The 14,887-nt window shown below is 44.9% G+C and overlaps 1 protein-coding gene across 2 annotated transcripts in view; it reads right to left on the reverse strand.

The window, feature by feature from the left end:
• Positions 1-14,887, reverse strand: part of LOC111866689 (hexosaminidase D) — a 119,591-nt gene that overhangs the window by 71,189 nt on the left and 33,515 nt on the right. Inside the window, exon 2 of one of the 2 annotated variants that reach the window (XM_023855873.2) lies at positions 219-369. The exons of the other annotated variant lie outside the window; for it this stretch is intronic. The gene's annotated coding sequence lies outside the window, so the exon portion shown is untranslated. The remainder of the gene's footprint in view (positions 1-218; positions 370-14,887) is intronic. 2 annotated transcript variants of the gene reach the window in all.

Consider the following 14,887-nt stretch of genomic DNA (forward strand, 5'->3'; position numbering starts at 1 on the left):
CAAGGTTTTAACTGTTCAAGTATTGATACCGGCAGTGTATAAGAATAATATATAAGAATTCAGTTCGTACCTCACAGGAAACAGATCCGAACCCACGATCCCGGCTTCCGAGCGAGCGAAGACAGTGCATGCCTTAGACCGCTCGGCTACCGTGACCGGCCCAAGGACAGCTTTACCTTTACATTATTTTCTCAACAAGCACTGCGAACCAAACTCACCACACCGGAGATCCCATTGAACACACAGGGACTTTTCTTCCGTAAGGTTGCCTATTCAAAGAATGACGTGCCCGGAAAGACGTTTCAGACAAAGCACAAAAGCTGTGGACACCATCCGCCTCTACACGCACGCACGCACGCACGCACACACCTGAAAGCATAAGATTTTTTTTTCATTTGCACCTCACGTTAATTGGAATTTACAGCTGAACAACAAATGTAAAATCTCCTGCATTTAATTAAGTACTAAGACATGAAGATGTATGGGGGAGTGAAGGAATAGTTCCACGCGTTCTTCACTTCGGGAACACATAGAGGTGAGTGCTGATCTTCACGTTCAGGATGCTTCATACCCCGTAAAAATTATCTTCTTTACCCACTGGACAGAACCATGGGTGGGCCCCAAGGCTGGTCTATAAAAGGTAATGCTATCCTTGTAACAGGCCATGAAGGCCCAGAGGGTTGTGGGACGTCGAGGCTCCCACATTTTCTAGAAAATCGGCTCAAAGATGGCGGTGAGGTCAGCCTTGCGCGCCGGCCGCCCTTTACCCCCAGGAAGATTCCTGGTACTCATTTCTGTTAACAGGCTGAGTCGACCGCAGAGCCATAGTGCGGCTGGAAGGATTAGGTCAATTGAAAAAATCCACCTCATAGGAACTCGAATCCGCGACCTTCCGGCTTATAGCATAATGCCTCAACCAACTACGTTACGGCGTGTCCCCGCAGGGCTGGGCTATACGCTGTCGAAATAATAATAAAAAAATACTGTCCCTTATGGGAATCGAACCACGATTACTCGGTCGTGCAGTTTGTAGGCTAGTCGCTACACTGAGAAAGGGCGTGGGGTGGTGGAGATTTAAGAGTGAAGACATAATGAAACGAGTAACTCCGATGTATGTATACCAGTACTGTCACGCAGATCTGAACAACACAGTAATGAACATGCAACATACTTAGGCAGTTCAGGAAACCAACAGTGACACATTTTACGAAAATATCACCACGGAAAGGATCTGAACAACAACAAGAAGGCACTCATTTTCATCGTAATTAATTTCATTATATATACTCCGTGGCCTTAGTCCGCAAGCGAACTACACCGACCGAGCGACCGCCGCTTGTCGGCCAAGTTAGTGCAAACTTTTCGGATATGGGTGTCATGTGGTCTGCGCAACGGTTCCCCATGGCCGTTAATCTAGGTTTTCTAGAGCGGAGCCGCTATTTCCTTGAAACAGCTCCTCAATTATCCTCACGAGGCTGAGTGGACCCCCTTTCAGACCCACTACTTCTCAGAAAATCTGGTAGCACCGGGAATCGAACCCGGTACCTATATATCTGTAGCCAGGAACTCTGACCACTAGAACACAGAGGCGGTCAGTGGAAGAACGAGTGTTAAGTAACTGCTCCCACCACAAGCTATGCGCGGGATTTGACTAGGAATGCGGGGCCTTGTTCGAAGTTACGTGACACTGTCTATAATTTTAACTCATTTTGTGCCATATTATTCTTTTTATTGCTAGTGGAGTGGGACTAAGGCCCTTGTACTACGGTCACTTCTGGCCTATTGTACCAGCCCCAGATGATAGCTGAGGGTGATTGTGGAGCAATTGGTGGAATGAAGATTGGCAGGGGAAACCGAAGTACTCGGAGAAAACCTGTCCCAGCGCCACTTTGTCCACCACAAATCCCACTTGACAAGACCCGGGATCGAACCCATGTCGCCGCGATGGGAAGCCAGCGACTAACCGCTTGAGCTATGGCGCGGCCATTTTGTGCTATAACTGGAAGGAGCTTCAACCCTGCTGACAACTGCCGCGGCGACTGTGCACACTCGTTCATAGCCCATGAAGACCGAAGCATGTAGTGCCAGCAAGTACATACAGTCGGAATGAGCAGACAAAAATATAACCATCATAAGACCTTAGACAATCTCTAAAGTGTTGTATGTAGAGGATGACACACAACATTTTAACTATAACACAGAGGAGCCGGAATAGCTCAGTCGGTATAGCGACAGGCTACGGGCTGGACGATCGGGGTTCGATTCCCGTCAGGGACAAGAGATTTTTCTCTACTCCACAGAGTCCAGACTGGCTCTAGGGCCCACCCAGCCTGCTGTGGCGAAGTTAGGAACAGTGGATCTATACCTCCGCTCCCCCAAGTCTTCATGGCATAGTGCTTACGGACAACTTTACCTTCAGCTTACTATAACGTGCCGGTAATACAATACAAAGCTACAGTTTGAGTTTCTGCTGTAGGGTGAGCATGGCTTACAGCAGCACTTTACAGTGCGTTAACGGCAATAATCACACTCTCTTTGCTTCTTGCCACACGCTTCGCCTTTTATTTTCTCAGCCGGAAACCCAGAGGACAGGTCAGAAACGTGGGCCGTATATATTTGTCCCGGTGGCTTGTTTGCCGTCCTGCCCAACACTGTATTTACAGTGCAGTGTGTACATACGCTTCCAGATACATTCCATTCGCAGAAACGACATTTACTAACAACTGGTATTTATCTATCAGCTGACTATGCTGCTATTTATCCCACATCTTCCACTTTCATTGTATACGTACAATACATTAATTGATTCGTAAATGTAAGGTAAAGTTGTCCCTGTGCTTAACTAATTAAGTACTACTCCATGAAGGCGTAAGAGGGGAGTGGATGTATAGATCCACATTCTCTTGACCTCGGCACTAGCTGGAGGTGAGTGGTCAGCTTTACGCCCCGGCCGCTTTATACCCGGGGAAAAAGTCCCCTTTACACATTGGATAGGAGGTTGGGTGGGCCCCAGAGCCGGTCTGGACGACGTGGAGAAGAGAAAGTTTTTGACCCCACTGGGACTCGAACTCCTACCCTTCGGTCGTCCAGTCCGTAGCCAGTCGCTATACCGACTGCGCTATCCTAGCTCCTATTAATAGATTCGTGCAGTCGGTATAATGACTGGCTACGGACTGGACGACCGAGGGGTAGAGTTCGAGTCCCAGTAGGGTCAAAAAGTTTCTCTTCTCCACATCGTCCAGACCGGCTCTGGGGCGCACCCAGCCTCCTATCCAAGGCGTAAAGCGACCGTGACGTGAAGCTAACCACTCACCTCCAGCTAGTGCCGAGGTCATGAAAATGTGGAACTATACAGCCTCTCCCCCCTACGCCTTCATGGCGCAGTGCTTAATTAGTTAAGCACAGGGACAGCTTTACATTTTTACAGATTAAAATACATAAACTATATTCTCCTATACTGAATTTGGTCAAAAGAATTGGAGTAGCGGTAACGGTCTGGGCTCCTAGTCGGGAGGTGCTAGGTTCGAAGCTCGGCCGGGACACATGATATTCTGTCTGAGGTGTTTCGGTTGTTCTCAGTACCTCCAAGAAGATACCGGGGCAGTGCATCAATTACGCCACAACCGCTTCCTTCCAAATCCCTTCCAACTCATCAATCATCTTGCTATTCTAAGCTACATAGACTAGCTACTGACAGCGTCACAAAAAATCTCACCGAATCTGAGATTTTCACAGCAGTGATATGTTCTGCGACGTGACGCCGTGTAGTCCGGTATAAATTTTGCTGACTGCATAATCTTCGACCTTGAAGATGAAGGCAGTATAGGCGTCAGACTGCTCTTCAAAAGGTTACATGAATCTCTGTTCCACTTGCTTAATCTGGGCCATCCGCCTTACAAACAGATTTGTTTATGTACACTAACAGGCACGGAGTAAGAACACATCGACCAGTCACTGTTCGGGCTGTACGGGAGGGAGGGGATATGACGTCACAATAGAACTGTACTCGCATGGCTGATCGATCTGAAGGTCTTGTCTCTGGTATCATTTATTGATGATGGCATCGGCAAAAGTTACTAAACCTCACAACGCCCATTTGTTCCCGGGGCTGAAATCCTCGTCTTGCGCTGAAATCTGCCCGAAGTAGAGAGAACTCTTCTTCCGTGTCCTTCGGTTCTCTTTCGTAATAACTCAGTAGGAAAATCTGAAGGGAAAAGTCCACTTGGTAGACATAGCAGTAAATGGAGCGATATAATTGAGTCTTAAAACTCAACAGGTACGACTAGGTTATGGGATGAAATGACCCAAGCAATCATGGTTCCTTTCCCGGCAGGGGCAAGGGAATTTCTGTTTTCCACCGGGTGCAGACCGGCTCTAGCAGCCACCCAACCTCCTGGGCAGCGGGCAATGAAAGCTTCTTCTTCGGGAGAAAGCAGCCGGAGCGTGAAACTGTTCATCTCCACAAAGTGCCAAAGGTAAGAATGCGTACATCTTTACGCTTAACTAAGCACACGAATTGTTTTTCCTTTATCGTAAATAAAAATGGTGTGAGGGTGTGGTCTGGACTTATCTGGCTCAGGATAGGGACCAGTGAACACGACAACGATCTTTCGGCTTCTACAAAATGTTGGGAATTTCTTGAGCAACTGAGCGATTCTCAGTTTCACAACAAGGACTGGTCTAAGAAATTTTGTTGGACAATACTGTACGAGCCGATTGTAACACGATGTTAACCAAGCGGAAGATTTTAATATTACAGAAAAAAGGAAAAATCAGCTTTCGTTGAAAACAAGTTTTCTTCTTCAACAAGTAATCTCTCATCCCCACCCCCTCAATGTCTTACCCTCTCAAGCCTCAGGGGAGTCGAGAATATTGACTTACATTGGTATTTTGATGCAGGAGACAAAAAGGGACATAAAGGAAAATAAACCCGATAACCAACTCATGAAACTGAGTCTTTCTTGAGAAGCCAACGTTGCACGAAAACTGGAATTCAGAGACGTTCATGAAACCCATGTTCAGAAGAGCCCGCACTGGTCCTTACCCTGAACTAGATGAATCCAGTCCACAAATTTCCTCCATATTCTTTTAAGATATGTTTAGTGTTATTCTTCCATCTATCATACAGGAGCTCCCAAAGGTCTCCCTTCACTTTTCCTGCCGCAACTCTGTATACACGTCAGATCTCTACCATGCGTGCTACAAGCCCTGTCAATTTCATCCCTCTTTGCCTCATAATTTTAATATTTGTCGAAGAGCACAAATTATGAAACTGCTCAACACGAAATTCTCTCCAGCTCCTTGTTATTTCCTTCCTCTTGGGCCCGAATATTCTCGTCAGCACCCTGTTCTAAAACATCCTCACTTTCCTCTTCTTTCCCTATGTGAGAGTATTTTAGATCCATAAACTACTGCATGAAAGACAACGCATTTATATATTTCAATATTTACGTCCATAGCGAGAGAAAACTCCATTGAGTGAAACATCCAAAAGAAGCACAATAGATCGTTGAAGGTCGCAGTGCTAGGGCCAGTTTTATGGCTCACCCCTCATACTCAACATCCAAAAGACTAGTCATGCAACGTTGACGCTCGAGTACGCCAAACTCCTTAGAGAGGTTCCAGAATTTAAATTTTGGCCCGGGAGGCCGACTATACTCTCCGGTTGTCTCGTGATTTTCCTCAGGTACTCCATATAAACGCCGGCATGTCTCAAATTAGGCCACAACCGTTTCCTTCCATATCCTTTCCAGTTCATCGACGTTACAGAGACTAAGCTAGTTACAGCGTCGTTAAATAAACTACAAATTATTGTTGAGTCTATACGAAATATTTAATCTAGACTCGCAGTCTTGTTCCTCAGGATGTAATTGCGTTCTAAGACACATTAAACAGTTGATGTGTCAATACTTCATTCTCTATCGTCAAGGTTGCAGCACTGTGCCTCTTGTGTACAATCGTTTACAGTTATAAAACTCACGATGTTCATTATCACCATACCGTTCAGAATCGCCACACCGTTCGCAAACGTTCACACTGACATTGCACGACTGAAGATGTTGATCAAAAATCATCAAATAACCGAATAAATATAAAAGTTGTCTGACCAATCGTCGTCAAAAATTTGCTCATGTTCGTGCATAAGTTTCCCCCCTTAAATCTTGCAGATAAGCTGCGGGATATGAAACTATACAGTGCGTGACGTTTTGCACGCTACAAACTTTTACCGCGCTCGGTTATCGCGCTGACCCGCAACCAAGCCGTCACCATGCCGATCTCTCCATGCTGCGTCGCGCTTCAAGTGCCACTGTTAGTTTGTGATCTTGACTTTTATGCTTCTAAACTAAAATATTTACGGACGAATAGCATTTTAAGCCGTGAATTTTAAATTTGTTTTCTCATCCAGCTATCAACCAATCTTCCGTGAAAATAACTGGGAGTTTTTTTGTCCTATTGTGACTCTCTCTCTAGAACAATGAGAAACGCCTATAAGATAGTCAAAACGCACTGTACCTTGAAAATGGTCACGGTAATGGATGCACTTGAAATTTACAGATGAGCTGTATGCGATCTTCAACACGATTCTTTGAGTGTCTAAACAACATACCTTGCCTTGGTCGAACATTCTGCTTGACTAAAATTATAGCTTATACTCATCAGTCGTTATAATGCATACAAAATACTGTAACTCGGATGGACACAACGTTGCTAAGTAACTAACAGCGAAACACCTCGCGACAGAATACACGCAAGGCATCAATGGGAGCGCAGCGTTTTCTATGCGGTCGGCGCCATGACCACTGCTATGTGAGCGCTCTGTAAATACTCCACGTTGCACTGCATGCCTCACATGCAGCCCTCCCATTGTTAACATCAAAATTTCGCCTTAATATAGCCCTCCCAACGTTAGCAAAAACAAACAAACAAAAATCAGATTATATGCTCTATCTTTACCAGAAGGACAAGCGGGCACTGCCTGGGAACCTTCAAAATCTGAAATATAGTTTCTTCCCCCCCCCGCCCCCAATGTAGTGTCTCTCACTACGACCACCACTTCTTCTCTCTCTCTCTCTCAAATACGTTCCAACAACAGAGAGACTATTTTCTGTGTGGTCGGTGTGAAGGCTTTATAACGAGATTCCAGGAGTCCCAAGGGACTCGGACCCGAAAAAGACTGCGCTGGCAAGGACCAGTAGCATGTAAAAAAGACAGACCCGTCCTCTAGTCAGAGAGGACGCCCCACAAAAAACAAAACCGTAACGTTCAACAGTAATAAATATCTGGTCGTGAGCCCCAGACGGGGCTCGACACCAAGACTGACTTACTGACTGAACGTCAGTCGCAATGTGACTTGGACTTGGACTTGGACCAAGTAGTGCCCCCGTGTGGAGGCTGGGTCGAATAACTCCACCGTGACCCTGCGAGTCGTAGGAGGCGACGAAAAGGGAAGTCTCAAATCTGAGACAGTAAAATATGGACGTGAGTCCAAACGGACTCGGACCCGAGAAAGACCGCGCTGGCAAGGGCCAGCAGCATATGCAAAAGACAGACCCGTCCTCTCGTCGGAGAGGGTGCCCCACAAAAATAAGACCGTAACTGTCAAACGGTAATAATTAATATCTGGTAATGAGCCCCAGATGGGCTCGACACCAAGACTTACTGACTGACTGACCGTCAGTCGCAACGTGACTTTGACTTTGACTTTAACCAAGTAGTATTTGAATGTATCCGAGAGTGTTACCACGTACGTGTTTAAGTGACAGTGAGAGAGTTTTAAGTGACAGCCACGGGAAGTTGGTCGTCTGAAGACTTGGCATGTGATTGGAAGATTTGAATTATGTGTAATACTTGGAGTGATTTGAAGCGCTAGTTTCTGTGTTGAGATCCAATACCAAGAGAGGACTAGTGTACGTGTAAAATTAAGTATAATTAAAAAAGAGTGTGTAACCAAGGTGCGAATAAATCCAATCATCCGAACTGGAACCTGTCATTTCGTCACGCGTAGCCCCCTTACTCGTGACAATATTACTAATAAAACACTCTTACGGGAAGAAACCACGTGTAAAATCTAGGTGTAAATAAAAGGTTAATATTATGTAAATCTTACAGAAATATATTTGGCAGGTGTAGACTGGAATCTTTTGACGAATTGTGGACTATCGTATAAATGGTATTGAAACTTCGGGTTGAATGATATCCGGGGATTTTTTTACTAGCTGAGCAACTGTTTGCTTCTCAAGGAGTGTTCTGGTCCCTTGGAATTAGGCACAGTCTTTCGGAATAAGGTTCTAAAATAAAATAAGTCACCTTAAAGTAATAATGTTCCTATATGTGTTACATGGAATCCATTCATTGATGCAACAGATATAGCCCACAGACAAAGGATTAAAATATCAACTGGTGCGACACAGCGGTAATTATATCTACCATCTGCTTTAACACACTAAAACCCTACATTACGCCCACACAGTGTGTTTATGTGTTCTGTATGATTCTCACAATAAACAGCGATTATTTCCCTAAACAGCATTAACCGGTTGGGCTTTGTAGCGGAGACGTAATGTGTTTCCTGTGAGGTACAAGCTGAGTTCTTATATATTATTCACACGATATTCGTGCTTCAAACCGTTAGTGGGCCAGGGGGCTCTCCGGTTCGCATCGCAAACGTTCGGCCTGAAGCCTCGGGGGCGTATAATCGATCTTCATTAGGTATCGAAGAGAATTTCGCTGTTAAACGGCGAAGAATTAAATAATGAATATAACTACGGCTCCGGCGTGAGTGCATTTTCGTTCAGAACGCTACGCGCCATTTCCCCTGCCTGTGATGTCAGATAATTGGAATAAACACGCCAGCAGTAACTTCGGGGAGAGAGAGAGGGAGGGATGGAGGGGGGCAGAAACTATAACATGGAACTTCGTTACGCTGCACTGCCGTGCGGTTTTCTGTAAAAAGAAATACAAGTGCGGACATTTCTGGCGGCGTAACATGACGATTACATTACCTCATAAAGAAAAGTGGCAAAATCGACGGAAAAAAGACACGTGGGTTTGAAAACATTATATAAAAATGTAGCTGCCTGCATTAAAACCTTGAAGCCTGAAATTCATGAAATAGTATCAGTGAATTTTCACCAGACCGTACGGCGTCACATGCCAGACACTAGAGCTCTTTACTGTGTTATTTTTGTGCGAGTGTTGACCAATATGACTAATGCCTTATAAGGAGGCGGTCGTGGTGTAACTGAGGTATGCCCCTGCATTTCCTTGGAGAACAGGGAAACGCACGAAAAAACTCCTTCAGAATATTTGGTTCCCAGTTTGCTATTCGAACAGAGCATATCCAAAACAGAATATAAAGCAATACCACTGAATTAATCTGCTCGGTTTCAAGCCTGAAATTCATCTAAATAATAGCTTCGGCAAATTTCTACCAGACTACACGGCGATAGGTCCCTAATATCGTACTTTTGTTTTATTTTAGTTGCATCTGTCGTCTGACAGAACACTGATGAATGAAAATAAAATGAATTGGATGAGACTGAGTGCTACGGTACAACGGTCTACAGTGCCAGCCCATAATGGTAGATGAGTACAGAGCAATGGTAGAATAATAACTGGTAGGGTGAAAACGGAGTTCTGTGAGCAACAACCTGTCCCAATTCCACTCTGTCGCAAATCCTTAACAAGTCATCCCTAGGACTGAACTCGGGCATGCGCAATATAAATAAAACCGGCGACCAATTACCAGAGCTGACGCACGGTCATTGATAGGCCTGTCTATTTAAACTTCTTCGGGCGGCGGAAATGTTTTGGCGAGACTATTACGACCACTAGCCACTCAGAAATAGATATCCAGCCTTCATGTTAATATAGCTGTGTACACCTGTCGTACCCTTTAGCCTGAGACAAAAAAGAACTTGAGCAATCCGCGATGTCGGAAAGACATCCGCAAATGAGAAAGATTAAGACGAGTGTCTAGGATCAGTGTCACAGCACTGCACACTGGATTTGATGTTCTCGCGGCGGTGAATATCAAAAGTGCGGGCTCCTGGATTATAACACCGCATAGTTCAGAGAGAGACCGACGTTTCGGTGACCACATCGATCCCATTTTCAGGGTCAAAGAATAAGTTAAGCGAAAAACCAACAGAAGTAGGCGACAAGTTAAGTAACACAATGAACATAGAAGCGATATGTTCCTCCGAAACTACAAGCTTTTACAACAGAGAAGGTACGCTTCATACTGTAGCCTGTGTTTTTACACGACTGTTTATCTAGTCGCTGTAAAGCTTTGATGGACAGGCGACTGAAAATGTTCCGACGCGGCTGCTGTTTGTGACGCCTGAACTACGTGGATTATATAAAGGCAAAAGCAGTAAATATGACTATGTGCCCTATGTGCCTAGAAAATTTTTATCGGCAAATTCGCTTAGTGGGGGGGTGGAGTCCAACTGGGTCCACTCGGCACGGCGGCCACTGATTGGCCTATTGTAGCCTGCCCCGGGTGATTATGATGATGGAGAATTTGGTGGAATGAAGATTTGCAGGGGAAACCGAAGTACTCGGAGAAAACCCGCCACAGCACCACATTGTCCACCACAAATCCCACTTGACCAGACCCGGGATCGAACCAGGCCGCCGCGGTGGGAAGCCAGCGACTAACCGCTTGAGCTATGGCAAGAGCCATGTATCAGTGACAAGCAGAAGTGTCTGTTCTTCGCCCGGGATATGACTGCTTTCCCACTCAATACTACAATGTACAGCGGCTATTATTTTATAGAAGGAACAACACACTAAGATATTAACGTCTTTTCATGTAACTGAAGAAGAGACTGGAATCGCATCCGAAAACTCTACTGAACAATGCTCTGACAGCCATAGCTACAATACAAACTGGTAAAAGTAAGCAGAGTACATTTCATAATATATATGATTGTTCTCTATTAGGTCCGTAACAGGAAACAGAAACCAACAGAGAAATTAGCCTACATTACTGGGCACGTTGGCAACCCTGTACAGTGTCTATTAAAATCGCTCCGTCTGTCCGTACATATGAAACTCGAGAAAAGCTCGATTGATTTTTCACTGCATATATTACTGCGGAGTTGTACTACAATTACTCCTTATTTGAATAATCGCTGTTTATTGTGAGAACCATACGGAACACACAAATACACTGTTTGGGCAGAATGCAGTATATATAAATTCAGTCCGTACCTCACAGGAAACATATTACGTCTCCGCTACAAAGCCCAGCCGGTTAATACTGTTTAGGGAAATAATCGCTGTTTACTGTGAGAACCATACGGAACACACAAATACACTGTGTGGGCAGAATGCAGTATATATAATTTCAGTCCGTACCTCACGGGAAACACATTACGTCTCCACTACAAAGCCCAACCAGTTAATGCTGTTTAGGGAAATAATCGCTGTTTATTGTGAGAATCATACGGAACACATAAGTACACTGTGTGGGCAGAATGCAGAGTTCCTTAATACTAACGTTAAGTGGTAAAGACAATAACCACTGTGCTTCGGAGGGTTAACAACAACTCGGATGAATAAATATTCAGAATCTTTGTGAAGAATATCCTAAGTTCTGTAACAACAGCCTTGAGTTACGTCATCAGATCGTTAGATATTCATACACGCACATCCCTACTTCGCTTTCCCTTCTTCCTGCATCCATTCTACGGCAGCGACGATTCTCATTCGTTTACATAAAGTACGAACTGAAGAAAGGCAATGCCCGGCTTCAAGCAATTTATTCTATGTCGATCGCATCAACGGAGATTCCGGTACGGGTAATTTCGCTTTACGAAATGAAAGCCTACCGATTTCACAAGCACATGAAGGGAACTGGAACAGATACATACGTATCTGTACTGTGACACAACCGTCTCACTTTGAGAGCTATCCAAAGCAGATGTCATTGTCCAAGTTTCCCCTATGCTTAACTAATTAAGCACTACGCCACAAAGATGTATGGGGGAGTGGGTGTATAGACCCACGTTTTCTTGACCTCGGTACTAGTAGGAGGTGAGTGGTCAGCTTCATGCCCTGGTCGCTCTAAGCCCGGTACCCTCCTTACATTACAAAATGGAACACTGTGTCTCTATTACAAAAAAAAACCGGTTAATGCTATTTAGGGAAATAATCGCTGTTTATTGTGAGAACCATACGGAACACACAAATACACTATGTGGGGCAGAATGCAGAATATATAAATCCAGTTCGTACCTCACAGGAAACACATTACATCTCCGCTACAAAGCCCAACCGGTTAATGCTGTTTAGGGAAATCATCGCTGTTTATTGTGATAATCGTACGGAACACATAAGCAGACTGTGTGACCAAAATACAGAGTTTTATTTCTTAATGCTGAAGCACCACCATGCCTTGAAAGGTTAAGCACAAGGGCAATGTCGTTACGCCGTGCCCCTTCTAAGAGTGTGAAGAACGCTCTAGTTTCGAATTCAGGAAGTGCTGTGTTCGAATCTCTGTCGAAACATTTAGGTTTCATGACGAGGTTTTCATGGTGTTCCTCAGTCCGTCCAGGAAAATGCTGGGGTAATACCTGGATTACACTACGACCACTTCCTTCCAAATCCATCAAATTCATCGATAAGAACTTTCCATGCTGTATAGAGCTGACAAAAGAGCCGGAGCAGCGTAGTCGGTACAGCGACTGGCTACGGGCTGAACGACCGAGAGGTTAGAGTTCGAGTCCCGGTAGGGTTAAGAAATTTTTCTTCTCCATCTGGTGCAGACCGCCTCTGGAATCCACCCAACCTCCTATCCGAAGGGTAGTGACCAGTTTCACAATTTACACCCTTTAACCAGGGAAGCAGCCCCCGGTTCTCGTTGTACAGGCCACATTTGAATGCCATACTGATCAGCAGATACTTAAGTGCTGCGCCATGAAGGTGTATGGTGGACTGAATGTGTAGATCCACGCTATCTTGACCTCGGCACTATTTATAAGTGAGTGATCACATCCTAGCCTCCGGGGACAGAGACCCCGGTACCCATTTGATAGGAGGCTGGGTGGGCCCCACAACCTGTCTGAAAGACGTGAAGACAATTCTTGTCCCTACCGGGAATCGAATTCCGACCCCTCGGTCGTCAAGCCCGTAGCCAATCGCTATAACGACTGGGCTATAGAGAAAACATTAAGTTACGTTTTAACAGTCTAGTTCATAAGGGTTAAATTATGCGTGAAGAGGCACTCTTTTCCGCTATCTAAAAATATTAATACTGTAATTCCATCCCACCCCCCAATCCTACCATTCGCAACCGGAAATTGACCGTTGGTTCATATAAATCTCAATTCAGGTGCAGAATTCTGCAATTTCAAATCACCCGGGCTGACGGACAATGAAAATTTCCCATGCGAATCATATGACGAAACTCCACTCCGAGTTTTAATTCATTAATCATTCGGGGTCCATTCAATAAAAGCGGGAACATCCGTTATGTTGGGAAAACACACTTGAACAAATAATCCTATTTTCGATTCACGAAACACAATTTTATCAATTTACAACAACTCCAGGAATCCTAGCCAGTCATGAAAATGAGTCAATTTATATTCACGAAGAACCAGAAGCCATCTTTCAGGAGCAACACGGGGCCACAGAGCCACGTCAAAGGGCTGGGGTGGACCTGTCCCCCGGCCGAATTACCTAAGACGTGTTTCAATTATTCAGCTTCACGAAAACAACATAAGGCAGACTGACGTATATAACCGGCGGTCTGGTATTCGACACCGTGTAGTCTAGTATAAGTCTACGTATCGTAAGGGCATACAGCCTCTATGTAAAGCGCTACTCAGCTTGTTGACTGCTTGCTCGGTTTACGTTTTCACTCCGAAGTTAGGGGCGGTACATTCCTGCGAAACATCAATGAACATCTAGTCGACTACATGACGTCACAATCACCGCCGAGAGACCCTGAAATCCAGTATATATCGGAGTCCATCAGAATGTCAAGCAGGGCTCTTCTTGATAAGCTGACAGTTGCTCAGCTCGTCAAGAAATTCTTGTCCCTCATGGAACCCTAAGGTTCATTAGCGTGTTTATAAAACTTGCCGCTGGTTGTTATCGTGAGGTAACTCAAGCGGTTCTACATCATCCAATCCGATTTATTTTACATCCCTTTTAATATCACGATTCCATCTACAACTAGGTGTTCCACGTGTTCTCTTTCCATGAGGTTTTCTGGGGCTCATGACCAGATATGTATTACTGTTTGACAGTTACGGTCTTGTTTTTGTGGGACGCCCTCTCTGACCAGAGGACGGGTCTGTCTTTTGTACATGCTGCTGACACCTGCCAACGCTGTCTTCCTCGGGAAGCCACTTGGACTCGCGACCATATTTTACTGTCTGAGATTTTGCTTCAATTGTATTCCTTATGACCATTCTGCCAGGACCGAGTAAAAAACATGTACTGTTGCATGCGTATCCGTTGCCGTGGGAACGTGTTTACCGAGCCGCGGTAGGAATGCACGATCATATGGATCCACATTAGGTACACGTATATTTACGCGTAGTGTGTTTTGAGATAGGGTCTACATTCACAGCTGAGAGTGGTCACCTTTCTGGGCTACATTCGTGCTGACACCCGTATTCAGTTCGACAATGCTCATTAATCTTCATGATAACAAATCGGCGCTGTGGAGAATCTCTCTGAAGTGGCGTCATAAATATCTTGTTGACAAGCAGCTCTGTCACACGAGGATGTACGTACATAAAATATTCCGCTCTACAGGCGGAACTTTTCAACCTGGCCTCTCGACTGCGCACAAGGAGAAACAGGGCATGTTGTTCCAGCTACATTCTAGGAACAAAGGTGAGGAACCGTATTTTTTTTTTTTTTTTTT

Source organism: Cryptotermes secundus, unplaced genomic scaffold, assembly GCF_002891405.2.
Source record: "Cryptotermes secundus unplaced genomic scaffold, Csec_1.0 scaffold66, whole genome shotgun sequence".
Lineage (NCBI taxonomy): Eukaryota > Metazoa > Arthropoda > Insecta > Blattodea > Kalotermitidae > Cryptotermes > Cryptotermes secundus.